The sequence below is a fragment of the Solanum stenotomum genome, chromosome 10 (assembly GCF_019186545.1).
Source record: "Solanum stenotomum isolate F172 chromosome 10, ASM1918654v1, whole genome shotgun sequence".
NCBI lineage: Eukaryota > Viridiplantae > Streptophyta > Magnoliopsida > Solanales > Solanaceae > Solanum > Solanum stenotomum.
The window spans coordinates 7,819,045-7,835,697 of record NC_064291.1 but is presented as its reverse complement, the minus strand read 5'-3'; positions in this window follow the sequence as shown (position 1 = coordinate 7,835,697).

Below are 16,653 nucleotides of genomic sequence, written 5' to 3'. Positions count from 1 at the left end.
AATATTTTCCATCCCATTCCACTGTAAACATATAAAAACATTAAAATCATAAATATTGTGAATTTTATTAGGGATAATTTATCCATACAAAACTATTGTTAAAATTCTTGAAACGAGGATAAAACTTTCACGAAATTATGTCAATATAAGATAATTTTAAACACAAAAACAAAAACAACAATTGTAAAAATTAAAATACTTAGGAATCATTGAAAACTAAATTCATGGCCCCATGAGCATCCAAGCCGAGTCCTTGAAATCGACTAACATTAGTATCAGGACTAATGCTTCTGACTAGCATTAGTATCCCCGATTCGATCTTCAGAGGGGTGTCCAAATGGATAAGCATTGTTATCTAGGGTAAAACTCTCAATTTGTTGTTTCAGCACCATACATTGTACAAAGTTCATTAGCCTTTTTCAAGAGATTAGTGCGACGCTTTGGTAAAATGACTTTTAAGAGCCTTCCATTCAACATCCTTTCATTAAGAATTTTCATTATGTCAATTCTCTTTCGACCGGTACTTTTTCTTGGCATGTTTAAACTCTTTGATATAAAATACTAAGATAAGATGTGATTTTGGTCTCAACATAAGAATTATTTATAGTGAGAAAATATTATCTTAATGTTTTGCATAGTCAAAGATATTCATATTTACTCCTTTTTTAAAAGGGTTTGACTTTGATCATAAAATACAATCAGATTTCATTCTTTCTATCATTGTATTACTTAGAAATATGTATTGACTTGCATTTAGACCACCATTTATTTATCAAATAAGAACAAGTTGAGAAAAGTAATGAATATACAAATTGGGAAAAGTAATGAATAAGGTACCTTTTATGCAGGGTGGGAGCGGAGAAATTAGATTTATTGTGTATTTATTTCATGGTAGAAGTTTTAGTAAGTTCACATATAAAATAAATAAAAATTCAATAAACCTTTCTTTTATGATAAAATTTTAGAACCTCACATATAAAATAATAGAGATTTATTTGGTATACGTGGTTGATTATGATTCGTCCACATCATTAATTGAATCATTTTTTTTTAAAAGGAAAAAGGTTCAAATATGTCATCGAACTTTAAGAAAAGATTCATCTATGCCATCCGTCAAAAGTTTGGCTCATCTATGCCATTTCAGTTAACAAATAATGGCATGAATATGCCTTTTCTCAAACGGAAATGGAATAGATGAACCAAACATTTAACAGATGACATAAATGAGTCTTTTCTCAAAGTTCGATGACATATTTGAGCCTTTGACGAGTAACTTTGTAACATCTCGCTATTTGAAAGAACTAGAAAGAGTTAGAATTTGAAAGGGTAATTTTAGAAAAGAATGAAAAATCTGGAAAATTGGTTTAGTTAAGTTAAGTTTGAGTTTTTGATCAACTTCAAACGACCATAAATCCTAGTTCAGGATGATTTATGTATTCTTCCAGATACCGTAGGAAAGATCTTGGAATTATCTTTCCAACTCCGCCGAGTTTGTGCGATTCCGAGTTTGTATGAGTGAGATATGCCTATTTGAAGTTGGCTGTACAAATAAGAAAAGTCTAATCCGGATTTTGGAAAGGTAGTTTGGTCTTTTCCTTACCCAATTATTTTATTTCGTTTTTAGGGGTTTAGTTGGGATCTAATCAGAATTAGATCAGTTTAGAAAATTGGAAATTCACGTTAGGGCTTGGAGAAAGGAGAAAAGAGGAGAAAAGAAGAAGAAAAGTCAAGATTCGTCGATTTCTTGGAGAATTGCATGTTGATTTCGCCAAGGGTTAATCCCTACGAGGTATGTGAGATCACATAGCGTTGGGTTAGTTCACCGACGCACCAATCATGATTCAATTCAGCGAAGTTCTATTGTTTTGAAAGCAAATCTTATGAGTTCTTGATGATAATTCGTTTGAAATCTTGTGGGTTCTTGTTGTTGAAGTTTCTTGAGATTGATTCATGAATTTAGGAGTGTTTTCGAGTAGAGTCTTGTGTATTTTGAACATTAAGTCGATTCTAAGTATTTGGGAAAAGAACCAAGTGAAATTAGAGGGTTTAGAGTTGAAAAACGAAAGAGGTATTTCGTCGAAAATCTGGGGAAGAGGCTGGGGCGCCGCGCCTCTTAGCGCCCCCCAAAGCATCCCCTGAAATATGACCTCAGGGGCGCCGTGCCCCAAGTCATTCTTTGAAATTTCAGGGCTGGCGCCTCGCGCCACTCAGAGTGCCAGGGATGCCAGTTCTCCTAATTTTCCCCTTTTTTTCCGTACTAGTTCCTTAGCATCCTACCTATGTTTCCTAGTCGATTTTTGTACTCTAAGGTATGTCTGAACATCATGAAATCATCATTAACATGAGATCATGAGCCTTGAATCCATACTTCAATTCAAGGAAAGTTAAGAGTCAAGTCAAAAGGTTAAAGTTAAGTCAAGAGAAGTTCATAAAGTTCTCCAAAAGTCTTTCACAAACGTTTTAACTTTGTTTTAAGACTTAAGCTTTGAGTTGAGTAAAAAGTAAGAGTAAAGTTCATTTCTTCAAAGATTATTCGGGAACTAAGTATTTCCAAGAGTTAAAACATTTTCACATTTGAGCAAGAAAGGAAACACCGATTTCCAAGAGAGCTTTTAAGCTAAGTTTTGAGTAATTATCTCAAACCAAAGAAAGAGTTTTGTTTTAAAAACATATGAGGTGAGTATATTTTGGGAGTAGTATTGAACACCGATATGGGGACACGAGTTCATAATAACTCAAGTCTCCATAAACCATATAGCCATCATGGGTAGAAAATGATGATACTATTTAGATGATTCTTTAAGTGCTTTTTGCGCATAGACTACTAGATCCACTTAGTTAAGGCATTCTATATGACAACAAAGTATAGGATAGTTCTGGCAGCGTGGACAAGATGATGCATCATCACTTAGGCTCATAATGGTGGTTGTCGGTTAGAGAAACTCCCACAATATTATATTACTATACATGTAAACTGAGTTGTTATTGCATTTCTTAACAAATTGAGTTGCTAATACTGTTTTAAATGCTTTGTATAACTGTACCATTATTTTCGTTTTACTTTGTATTTGAGTTGAGTTATTCATGAGTTGAGTAAAGCCAAGGTAAGTGTTCTTTACAAATTCCTTTCAAGCTTATGTCTATTTAGTATTCCCCTCGCATACTCGTACATTCAATGTACTGATGCCATTTGGACTGGATCGTTTTATGATGCATACACAGGTAACCATGATCAACATCCAGCGCCTCGTTGATCCAGTTGAGCACTTAGAGTCAGTTGGTGAGCCTCCTTGCTTTCCAGAGTGCTCATTTTACATTGATTTAGTAATTTAGTTGTTAGGATGATCATGGGTCTTGTCCCAACACCCCTCCTTGTTTTAGAGGCTTCATAGATAGTTAGTAGTTTAGTTGTTTTCACATTGTTATTTCTTATGTTAAGAATTGAGTTGCCATCTATGGCTAGTTGAATGTTTTATCCTTAAACATTCTGAGTTTAATTTGAGACAGTTGTTTTATAAGTGCATTTGATCATTGTAATAATGCTTAGAGTCTTCCGCTGAGAGTCTAGCGAGGCCTATGGTTTGCTTGGGGACAGAAATGGCTCTCGAGTGCCAGTCCCGCCCAGGGTGTAGGCTCGGAGCGTGATAAACTTGGTATCATAGCACATAGTTCAAGAGTCCTAAGGAGTCTATGAAGCAGTGTCTGTAGAGTCCTAGTTATCAGTGTGAAGCGCACCACATCTTTAATTAGGAGGGTGCAACACTTTGGAAATTACCTCACTTCTTTCACACTCATTTCGTGCGTTAGAGTTTGATCTCTAAAAAGTTTCTTCAAATTTGTGCTTGTGCGTGTCTTCCAATTAATCATGCATCCACGAAGAGTTGTCTGAGGTCATCTTGCTAGGAGGAATGTTGAAGGACAAAGGGGTACCTAATGTACCTAGAGTGCAATCCCAAGGAGAAGTAACAAATGCTGAGTTCAGGGAAGAAATTTGAATGTTAAGCCAAGCTATGACTAACCAGGTTAGGCAACAAAGAGGAGCTACACAGGAAGTGACTGATACTTCGAGGATCCGAGAGTTCTTGAGGATGAATCCTCCAAGTTTCACTGGTTCAAGAACTACTGAGGATCCAAAGAATTTTATTGAGGAATTGCAAAAGGTATTTGAGGTTATGCATGTTGCCGATGCTGAGCGAGTAGAACTAGCTGCATATCAACTGAAGAATATTGCTAGGACTTGGTTTGACCAGTGGAAGAAGGGTAGAGCTGAGGGAGCACCACCTGCGAGTTGGGCTTGTTTTGAGAAGGCCTTCTTGGGGCTTTTCTTTCCCTGAGAACTGAGAGAGGCCAAGGTACGAGAGTTTCTCACCCTTAAGAAGGACTCACTAAGTGTTCATGAGTACAACTTGAAGCTCACCCAACTTTCTTGATATGCTCCGAAGATAGTTGGGGATATGAGAAACAGGATGAGTCTTTTTGTTATTGGGTTGTCCCGTCTGTCAAGAAGAGAGGGCAAGGCATCCATGCTAATTGGAGACATGGATATAGCCTGGTTGATAGTCTATGTGCAACAGGTTGATGAAGAGTAGCTAAGGGATAGAAAGGAGTTTGGAAACAAGAAAGCGAAGACAGGGAATGAGTCCGGGCAGCAAATAAATAACGTGAACCGGTCTTCTTTCCAACAAAAGCAAAAGGGACCTGCTCCATCATCTGCTAATGCACCTAAACCCAGAAACAAAGGTGAGTACAATAGTCAGAATTCACAGCACTTCAGAGCTAAACCTACACAGTCATAGGGTAGTGTGGCACAATGAGGTAATTGGGCTCCTGTATGTGCTAAGTGTGGTAGAACCCACCCAGGTAAATGTCGTGATGGCTCCACATGTTGTTTCAAGTGTGGACAAGATGGTAAGTTCATGAAAGAGTGCCCTAAGAACTGGCAATGTAATGGAAATCAGGGCAATAGAGCTCAATCTTCATCAGTTGCTCCACCAGACAGGGCTGCACCTATAGGAACTACTTTCGGTACTGGCGGAGGAGCAAACTGCCTTTATGAAATAACTAGTCATCAAGAACAAGAGAATTCTCTTGATGTTGTCACTTGAATGATCAAAGTTTTTACTCTTGATGTGTATGCTTTGCTAGATCCAAGAGAAAGTTTATGTGACTCCTTATGTTGCAAATAATTTTGATGTTCTTCCTGAGAAACTTTGTGAACCCTTTTGTGTTTCTACACCTGTTGGGGAGTCTATTCTAGCTGAGCAAGTATATCGTGATTGTGTCATTTCCATCAATCACAAGAACACCATGGCTGATTTAGTTGAGTAAGACATGGTAGTTTGTGATGTCATTCTTGGTATGGACTAGCTTCATGCATGTTATGCCTCAATTGATTGTAGAACTCGAGTTGTTAGGTTCCAAATTCCTAATGAGCCATTTATAGAGTGTAGTAGCAGTTCAGCAGTGCCTAAGGGTTGTTTCATTTCATACCTTAAGACGAGAAAGTTAGTTTCCAAGGGTTGAGTCTATCACTTAGTCCGAGTTAATGACTCTAGTGTTGAGATACCTCATATTCAGTCAATTTCAGTAGTAAGAAGTTTCGAGAAGTCTTTCTTGATGATTTTCCTGGAGTCCCTCCTGAGAGAGAAATAGACTTCGGTATAGACATTCTTCCAGATACTGGTCCTATATCTATTCCGCCATATAGAATGGCTCAAGCAGAGTTGAAAGAGCTTAAAGAGTAGTTGAAAGATCTCCTTGATAAGGGTTTTATTCAACCAAGTGTCTCACCTTGGGGCGCTCCGATCTTGTTTGTGAGGAAGAAAGATGGTTCCCTTAGGATGTGTATAGACTACCGCCAGTTGAATAAGGTTACCATCAAGAGTAAGTACCCTCTTCCGAGAATTGATGATCTCTTCGATCAACTTCAGGGTTCTACTTGTTTCTGTAAGATAGACATCAGATCAGGCAACCATCAGTTGAGGGTAAGGGAATGTGATATTCCAAAGACAACATTTAGGACCCGTTATGGTCATTATGAATTCCTAGTTATGTCCTTTGGTTTGACCAATGCGCCTGTAACGTTTATGGACCTTATGAATAGAGTATTCAAACCTTATTTAGATATGTTTGTTATCGTATTCATTGATGACATACTAATCTATTCGAGTAATGAAGAAGATCATAAGAGTCATCTCAGAAGAGTTCTCCAAACTCTAAAGGATAGAGAATTGTATGCCAAGTTCTCTAAGTGTGAGTTTTGGCTTGAGTCTGTAGTATTCTTAGGCCACATTGTGTCTGGAGATGGAATTAAAGTTGATACCCAGAAAATAGAAGCAGTGCAGAATTGGCCTAGACCCACATCTCCAACTGATATTAGGAGTTTCTTAGGGTTGGCTGGAAATTATAGAAGGTTCGTAAAGGGGTTCTAATCTATTTCATCCCTTTTGACCAAGTTAACTCAGAAAATAGTGAAATTTCAATGGTCTGAAGCTTGTGAAAAAAGCTTTTAGGAATTAAAAAAAAGATTGACTACTGCCCCAATATTTACCTTACTAGAAGGTACACAAGGTTTTGTTGTGTATTGTGATGCATCTAGAATTGGTATGGGTTGTGTGTTAATGCAAAATGGCAAGGTTATAGCTTATGCCTCCAGACACTTGAAAGTTCACGAGAAGAACTACCCAACCCATGATCTAGAGTTGGCTGCGGTAGTATTTGCTTTGAAAATATGGTGCCATTACCTTTATGGTGTTCATGTGGATCTGTTCACCGATCACAAGAGTCTTCAGTATGTGTTTACTCAGAAAAAGCTTAATCTCAGACAAAGAAGGTGGTTAGAATTACTCAAGGATTATGACATGAGTATTCTTTACCACCCAGGTAAGGCTAATGTTGTTGCTGATGCCTTGAGCAGGTTGTCTATTGGTAGTACCACCCATTTTGAGGAAGATAGGAATAAGCTAAGAAGAGATGTGCATAGACTTGCCTGATAGGGAGTTTGACTAATGGATTCCAGAGAAGGAGGAGTAGTGGTGATGAATGGGGCAGAATCATCATTAGTGTCAGAAGTAAAAGAGAAGCAAGACCAAGATCCTATTTTGCTTGAATTGAAGGCAAATGTTCATAAGAAGTTTTTTTTTGGCTTTTGAACAAGGGATAAATGGCGTATTGAGGTATCAATGTAGGTTGTGTACTAAGGGTGGATGAATTCCAAGAGAGGATCATGGAGGAAGCTCGTAGCTCCAGATATTCCATTCATTCGGGTTCCACAAAAATGTACCGTGACTTGAGAGAAGTTTATTGGTGGAGTAGTATGAAGAAGGGCATTGCAGAATTTGTTGCTAAGTGTCCGAATTGTCAACAAGTTAAAGTAGAGCACCAAAGGCTCGGTGGTATGGCTCAGAATATAGAAATTTCGGAATGAAAGTTGGAGATGATCAATAAGGACTTCATCACAGGTTTACCAAGGTCACGCAGGCAGCATGATTCTATTTGGGTGATTTTGGATCAAATGACCAAATCAGCCCACTTTTAGTCGGCAAAGACTACCCATACAACAAATGATTATGCTATGTTGTGTATTCAAGAGGTAGTTAGACTTTATGGGGTTCCAATTTCGATTATTTCAGATAGAGGTGCCTAATTTACTGCACAGTTCTGGAAATCTTTTCAGAAAGGCTTGGGTTCAAAGGTGAACTTAAGTACTGCTTTTAATCCTCAGACAGATCGTAAAGCAGAGCGCACTATTCAGACCTTAGAGGATATGTTGAGGGCTTGTGTGATTGATTTCAAAGGTAATTGGGATGATCACCTACCTCTTATTGAATTTGCTTACAGCAATAGTTACCACTCTAGCATCCAAATGGCTCCTTATGAAGCTCTTTATGGGAGAAGATGCATATCTCCTATTGGATGGTTTGAAGTTGGTGAAGCAGGGTTGATAGGACCAGACTTAGTTCATGAAGCTATGGAGAAAGTGAAAGTGATTCAAGAGAGGTTGAAAACAGCGCAGAGTCGTCAGAAATCCTACACTGATATTAGAAGAAGGGAGTTGGAGTTTGAATTAGATGATTGGGTATAATTGAAAGTTTCACCCATGAAGGGTGTTATGAGATTTGGTAAGAAGGGAAAGCTTAGTCTATTCAAGAGGATTGACAATGTAGCTTATGAGTTAGAGCTACCACAAGAGTTAGCCTCAGTTCATCCGGTATTTCACGTCTCCATGTTGAAAAAGTGCATGGGAGATCCTTCACTTATCATACCAACTGAAGATATTGGTATCATGGATAACTTATCCTATGAGGAGATCCCGGTTCAGTAGATCGCCAAGTCCGTAAGTTGAGGAATAAGGAAGTAGCATCAGTCAAAGTCCTTTGGAAGAACTAGTTTGTTGAAGAAGCTACTTGGGAAGCTAAGGAGTATAGAAAGAAGAGATATCCACATATCTTTGATCCTGAAGAAATTCCAGACCAAGGTACTAATTCTCCTCTTCGTACTTTTTAATTTATATACTTGATGTGTTAGATTTGATTGTTGGGTGTTTGAACTGAATATTAGATGTTACACCCTTAGCCTAATAAGAGTAATCTCATTCGAGGACGAATGTTCCCAAATGGGAGATATTGTAACATCTTGCGATTTGAAAGAACTAGAAAGATTTAGAATTGGAAAGAGTCATTTTAGGAAAGAATGAAAAATCTGGAAAATTGGTTTAGTTAAGTTAAGTTTGAATTTTTGGTCAAATTCAAACGACCATAACTCTTAGCTCAAGATGAGTTAGGTGTGCTTCCAGATACCATAGGAAAGATCTTGGAATTATCTTTCCAACCCCACCAATTTTGCATGATTCCGAGTTCGTATGAGTGAGATATGCCTATTTGAAGTTGGGCTTTTCAAATAAGGAAAGTTTAATCCGGATTTTGGAAGGGTAGTTTGGTCTTTTCCTTATCTAATTATTTTATTTCATTTTTAGGGGTTTAATTGGGATTTTATCAGAATTATATCAGTTTAGAAAATAGGAAATTCACATTAGGGCTCGGAGAAAGGAGAAAAGAGGAGAAAAGAAGAAGAAAAGTCAATATTCGTCGATTTCTTGGAGAATTGCATGTGGATTTCGCCAAGTGTTAACCCCTGTGAGGTATGTGAGATCACATAACGTTGGGTTAGTTCACCCACGCACCAATCATGATTCAATTCAGCGAAGTTCTATTGTTTGGAAAGCAAATCTTATGAGTTCTTGATGATAATTCATTTGAAATCTTGTGTGTTCTTGTTGTTGAAGTTTCTATAGATTGAATCACGAATTTAGGTGTGTTTTTAAGTATAATCTTGTGTATTTTGAACATATAGTCAATTCTATGTGTTTGGAAAAAGAACCAAGTGAAATTAGAGGGTTTAGAGTTGAAAAACGAAGGAGGAATTTCATCGAAAATCTTGGGAAGGGGCTGGGGTGCGCCTCTCAGCGCCCTCCAAAGCATCCCCTGAAATATGACCTCTGGGGCGCCGTTCCAGCTAGAGAGCCCTAAGTCATTCTCTGAAATTTCAGGGCTGGTGCCCCGCACCACTTAGAGCGCCAGGGACGACAGTTCTCCTAATTTCCCCCTTCTTTCCGTACTAGTTCCTTAGCATCGTACCTATGTTTCCTAGTCGATTCCTATTCTCTAAGGCATGCATAAGCATCATGAAATCATCATTAACATGAGTTCATGAGCCTTGAATCCATACTTCAATTCAAGGAAAGTTAAGACTCAAGTCAAAAGGTTAAAAGTTAAGTCAAGAGAAGTTCATAAAGTTCTCCAAAAGTCTTTCACAAAAGTTTTAACTTTGTTTTAAGACTTAAGCTTTGAGTTGAGTAAATAGTAAGAGTAAAGTTCATTTCTTCAAAGATTATTTGGGAACTAAGTATTTCCAAGAGTTAAAATGTTTTCACATTTGAGCAAGAAAGGAAACACCGATTTCAAAGAGAGCTTTTAAGCTAAGTTTTTAAGTAATGATCTCAAACCAAAGAAAGCGTTTTGTTTTAAAAACATATGAGCTGAGTATATTTTGGGAGTAGTATTGAGCACCTATATGGGGACACGAGTTCATAATAACTCAAGTCTCCATAAACCAATTAGCCATCATGGGTAGAAAAAGATCATACTTTTTAGATGATTCCTTAAGTGCTTTTTTAGCATAGAGTAGTGGATCCACTTAGTTAAGGCGCTCAATATGACGACAAAGTATAAGACAGTTCTGGCTGCGTGGGCAAGACGTTGTATCATCACTTAGGCTCATAGTGGTGGTTGTTGGTTAGAGAAATTCCCATAGTAATATATTACCTTACATGTAAAATGAGTTGTTATTGCATATCTTTAACAAATTGAGTTACTACTACTGTTTTAAATGCTTTGTATAACTGCACCATTATTTTCGTTTTACTTTGCATTTGAGTTGAGTTATTCATGAGTTGAGTAAAGCCAAGGTAAGTGTTCTTTACAAATTCCTTTCAAGCTTATCTCTATTTAGTATTCCCCTTGCATACTCGTACATTCAATGTACTGATGCCATTTGGCCTGCATCGTTTTATGATGCAAACACAAGTAACCAGGATCATCATCCAGTGCCTCATTGATCCAGTTGAGCACTCAGAGTCAGTTGGTGAGCCTCCTTGCTTTCTGGAGGGCTCCTTTTACATTGCTTTAGTACTTTAGTTGTTAGGATGATCGGGGGTCTGTTCCGACATCCCTCCTTGTTTTAGAGGATTCATAGATAGTTAGTTGTTCAATTATCTTTCCATTGTTATTTCTTATGTTAAGACTTGAGTTGCCATCAATGGCTAGTTGAATGTTTTATCCTTAAACGTTCTGAGTTTAATTTGAGACAGTTGTTTTATAAGTACATTTGATCATTGTAATAATGCTTAGAGTCTTCCGCTGAGAGTCTAGTGAGTCTAAGGGTTTGCTTAAGGCCAAAAATGGTTCTCGAGAGGCTCGGGGCGTGACAAACTTATAGCCTTTTATAATCTCGTAAATTCTAATCATAATATGTACAATAGCTAAATAATTTTGTGATTCAATCCCTAAACCAAAATGTGGTTTACATTACATTAAGAATTACCTAACCTTAAAATTGATTCCCAGTTTTATGTCCCAAGAAGAAAATGCTCTTTGGGTTGAATGCTTCTCTATCGATGAAGTTTTTTTAATGAGATAAACATGACTAGATTTCAGACAAGTATATCTCCTAAAATATAAAAAGTTATGTGTGCCATAACATATCAAATTAAATATATTTGATTCTAGTTTTCAAAGCAATAGATTATTCTTCAATAGGATATTTTTACACAACGTTATGCCCATTTTACTAAAGGCTGTCTTGCTGTGCCCAACTACCCAAGCTGCCAACTGTGTGATAGCACACCCAAAGACAGTGGCTACTTCCTTGATATCCACTAACTAAGCATCCAAGATGTATTCTGTGTGATAGCGCACATTAGAAAAGTTATAATAACCCCTAAAGATGTGGTTCACCTCCTAAGTTCAAAAAATTATCCTAGAAAGAGAAGTGTTCAAGAAATTAACTCACTCCCTCCAAGGTTCATCTTTCATCCAAGATAAGATTTGACCATAAATATTGATGATTTATTCATCTTATCACCAATTGACAACTTCTACTCATGAAATCTATAGGTTTTCAAGAAAATTCACCTGTAGGATTCAAGAAAAAGTTTTTGATATCTTTTCCTCCAAAGATCATACCTTTCTCAATAATCTGGAGTGTTTAAGGTATGTAAGGTTGTCTCCATGTCTGGGGTCATCTTGTTCTTCCCCACGAATTATATTTTCATGTTTTCATAGTATCTACCATGAATGAGTTAGGATTTGAAAGAAACTCTATGTTCTTGAATTATTCTCGATTCTTTATGAAACCCCAAGTACCCTCCATAAAAACATCATATTTCACATGAAGATTCTTACTCCCATGAGTTTACAAGATTTCCTTCGTGAAATTATGAATAATTATGGATATAGAGGTTTGTATTTTGAAAACTAAGTCTAATGATTTTTTAGTTACTTCTTAATTCTCATGTTATAAACCCTAGAATTATGAACTATGAAATTCCCCAAATGTAAATCTTATGATGCTATCATATATTTCCTTGACTACATTATTATGATAGAATATATGTCTCTCATGAATGTAAAGTTATAATTATTGTAACCTTATGATATAAAGATATGAACAAAATTTATAAACTATTGTCCTTGAAAGTTATGAATATGGGCCTTCGGGCTAATCCATGAGCACATGAGTTTAAGAGAGCTAAATGATTAATCGAAAAGGCAAAAGTCTAAATGATGAATGCATGAAATCACGTCTAATAATGTAGGTTAAGGATTGTACCATTGGTTTGTATAACTCCTTCTTTTATGTCCCTAGTAAGAGATAGTTATGGATCTACATGACATGTACACGCATGTCTCATACCCAATAAGGTATGAGAGGACTTAGCTGATCGAACTGAGATTAGACTACATTCATTCATATGGTTGTTTATGTTGAATACACTATTATACTCCCATAATGAACTAATATGATGATAGAAGCACCCCTAAGGAAGTCCAAATGAACTCATCTCTTAACCTTCATATGTTACGATTATGACTATGTTAGTTTGTACTGATCTTGATATGTACGACTATGTTTTATTTTGCCATTTGACATACAATACTTTTTCACATGTATTTAAGTTCTTTTTGTTGGGGCTGCTTCATTAATTTTATTGATGCAGGATTAGGTACTCAAACACGTGACAAGCCGCTCATTAGTTTCATGTCTTTTGAATTCCTAATATTATTGTGTATGATTTGTTCATTGTAACATTGTAAGTCTAGCTAAAGATTATAAAATGTAACATTAATTAATTCAGTGTTCACTGTATCTGATAATAGATTAAGGATAAAGTCTTGGACAAGGGCTAGCACTGGTTTTGTCACAAATATTAATTATCAAAATATTATGATGAAGAATGTTGACAATCCAATCATCATTGATCAAAACTATTGCCCCAACAACCAAGGCTATCCTAGCTAGGTAACTCCTATATTTTAAAAAAAATTCCAACTATAACAATATACCCATTGTAATCTCACATATTGAATGCAAGATAGATAGAGTATACATATACATTATTTTTATCTAATCAAGGTACACAAAAATTTCAAAAACCTTCGGACTCAAATAATACATAAAAATAGTGTAAAAACAAATAAGACGTAACAAACAATAGGAAAAACGTTACATAACATTCAATAAACAAATACTAGTAACAATAGCCAAATAATGTGATAATCAAAGCAGAAAAATAACAATCAAACATAAATCATAGGATAAGAAACTATAAGAATAATATTGTCACGACCCAGGCCGTTGCGATTGGCACCCACACTAACCTTTTAGTGGGAGAACCATTACTACAACCCAACTAAGCAATGAACATAAAACTAAGCATTTAAAGATACAGAAGCAAGTTTAAATAACTAAATAAACTACGGAGTTCCCATAAACTCTGAGGGTCTAACAAAACAACTATTGAGGAAATTGAATACCTAGAACTGAAAGTCATTGTGCCAAAACTCTACCAATCAACAAGTCTAAGAAAGAGGGGTGCAACCCCGAAAACTAGACATAAGTAAAAGTCTAAACATGTAGTTTAAGTCCAAAAATAAAGAACTAAACAAGTGACGGATCCATGGCAGCCTGAAAGTACTGGCTCGCCCTTGAATTCGGTCACGGTCAATAATCTCCTATTTGAGGTATGTCAGTAGCAGCCTGAAGATTCCCTGTACTCAACAAAGAAAGAGCAAGTGCAATATCAGTACACGAAACCTATATTCATCATATGACAAATTTGAAAAAGAAGCATTATCATAAAGCATGGAGGAAGAATGACTAGAAATGCAATGGAAAGAGAGATAAATAGAAACATTCATCTACTGACTGTTTGTAGGTATCCCTGGCTTATTAATGTGCCCAAGTCCTGACCTCATATTGTTCAATTCTTGGAATCATATACCCCTATCATTTCTTGCAAAGTTATTAGATGGATATGCCCTATTGCAGGAAGTTATAAGTGCAACACTGGTGGTTCTAGTAAATACAATAGTCAATGCAGTTCAAAGGCTTTTTGTGTAAGAGATAACCAAAGAAGTTTGGTTTTTGCTGAAGCTTAAAGAATTGAGTTTTGTGATGCTTTAGAAGCTGAAGTTACAACATTCAAGGATGGATTGAATCACTGTGTACAAAATAATCTACTGCCTCTTGTGATGGAAACGTATTCATTGATTATTAAAAGGATATTAGATGGTGATTGGGAAATTCCATGGAATATTTCAGTGCATATTAGATATGTTCAAGAGATATTAAAGGAGAAGGGGGTGGTGGTTGCATACATCTTCGGGCAAGGAAATACACTGGCAGATTTTTTAGCTAACAGTGTGTATGGTTTTGTAGGTACAAAAATCCAATTTTCCTCGAATGAAGAGTTACCAATTCAAACGAGAACAAGCAAGCCAAATCAAATCTCAGAACAAAGAAATATCAACATATAAATCATGAATCAAGGTAATTGATTCATATGAATAGAACAACAACTAATCCACAAAAGGGTTACATAACAGAAAATGGACTGATCAATCTCAGGAAAGTGTAATAGATGGAACTACAAACGCTTATCGACTAATAATGGAAAATACCTGGGACAACCTTAAATTTAATGTAGTGTTAGTTCCCAGAGCTCAATTAGCACGATTTAAGGATGGATCAGTGTATTTCTTCTAATTAAGGTTGACTCAGATATCAATAGAGGGATGGGTCCTTACCTTGAAGTAAGAAGATGACAACATTATTGAACTGAAGAAGTCTTCACGAGTTTGGATTCATGGTGCTCGTGAGATCTTTGAACACCCAAATGAATACCACTCAAGTTCAATGCAGTTCTACCATGCTTGCTTCAAAGAGTGACGAATTTTAGAGCTCCAATGGAAGACCTTCAATGCTATGGAAGGATGCAATTCTGATAACCCCATTACTGTTTGTTTCTTGTTTTTGATCTGGGCTTGAGTCACTGTTGGACTAAAGCCAATGTTTTCACTGTTTTGTTTCAATAAATGGGGTTACCCAAATTTAACTTAAAAAAAGTTCACGAACCAAGGTGTACTGGTAGGATCACGCGGCTACTCACGTAAGCCCAATATATACAAGCAATTGCAACATAGTAAGCACACATATACATAATACATAATTCAGTTATCATTTTAGGAGCAACATACAATTACTCAATATCAATAAATAGTAAAGCATGAACGTAATAATCAAGTGGTCCTCTCATGGAACCCACACCCAAATTGTTACTGTGTCGTAACGTGACACCTGATCTAGTATATATGTGTCGAGACGTGACACCCGATCCAATATACGTGTCAGAATGTGACACCCAATTAGATATATGTGTCGGAACATGACACTCGATCCAGTCAGCACAACCACAATCACAATCACACCCATAATGAACAATACTCATAGTCATAAAATCAAGTAACAGGTTCATGGCATGTATTGTTCACACATAACCATTTCATTAGATTTGATTCACATTTCCCTATTCAAATACATGCACGCATACAATGAAGTAATTAACTGGCATATATCACACAACAGGAAATCAAACCATCACCTACCTTGAAACCAAGCCTGAATACTCCTAAGACACTTGAGCCTTCCCTTTCCGAAGTCTTTAAACTTGTTCTTGGTCTATAAACAAGTAATTAACGCAAGGATCAATAAACAAGGCCTAATATACCCGGATAATGATCAAACTATCAATCCAAGGCCAAACCCAAGATCCTAATACTCAACTAGGACTTTTTCCACCATCAAATTCAGGCTAAAACCCTCTCCCAACGATAATTACCAAATTTTCTAAGTTCTAGGAATTGAAATATGGATTAGGGGAGTAATTTCCTTACCTTTAGTGCTAGAAATCGTGGAAAACTATCAAGAATCACCTGGGTCGTCCCTTAGCTCTTAAGAACGAAGTTTTGCAGAAAATAACAAAATTGGGGTTTTTCTCCGTCTTAATTAGTGACTGGCCCAACACAGCGGACCGTATCCCTCCACAGCGGCCTCGCCTTGGCGACATTAATCCCGCCCCAGTGGGTTGCACTGAGACAGAAGCTCGGAATTTGAGTTCCAAGCTCCCATTTCATGACACACCTTCAAACCGAAATGTTCTAAAACTACACTNGAGTTCTTGATGATAATTCGTTTGAAATCTTGTGGGTTCTTGTTGTTGAAGTTTTTTGAGATTGATTCATGAATTTAGGTGTGTTTTCGAGTAGAATCTTGTGTATTTTGAACATAAAGTTGATTCTAAGTGTTTGAGAAAAGAACTAAGTGAAATTAGAGGGTTTAGAGTTGAAAAACGAAGGAGGAATTTCGTCGAAAATCTGGGGAAGGGGCTGGGGCGCCGCGCCTCTCAGCACCCCCCAAAGCAGCCCCTGAAATATGACCTCTGGGGCGCCGCGCCAGCCAGAGCGCCCCAAGTCATTCTCTAAAATTTCAGGGCTGGCGCTCCGCACCACTCAGAGCGCCAGGGATGCTAGTTCTCTT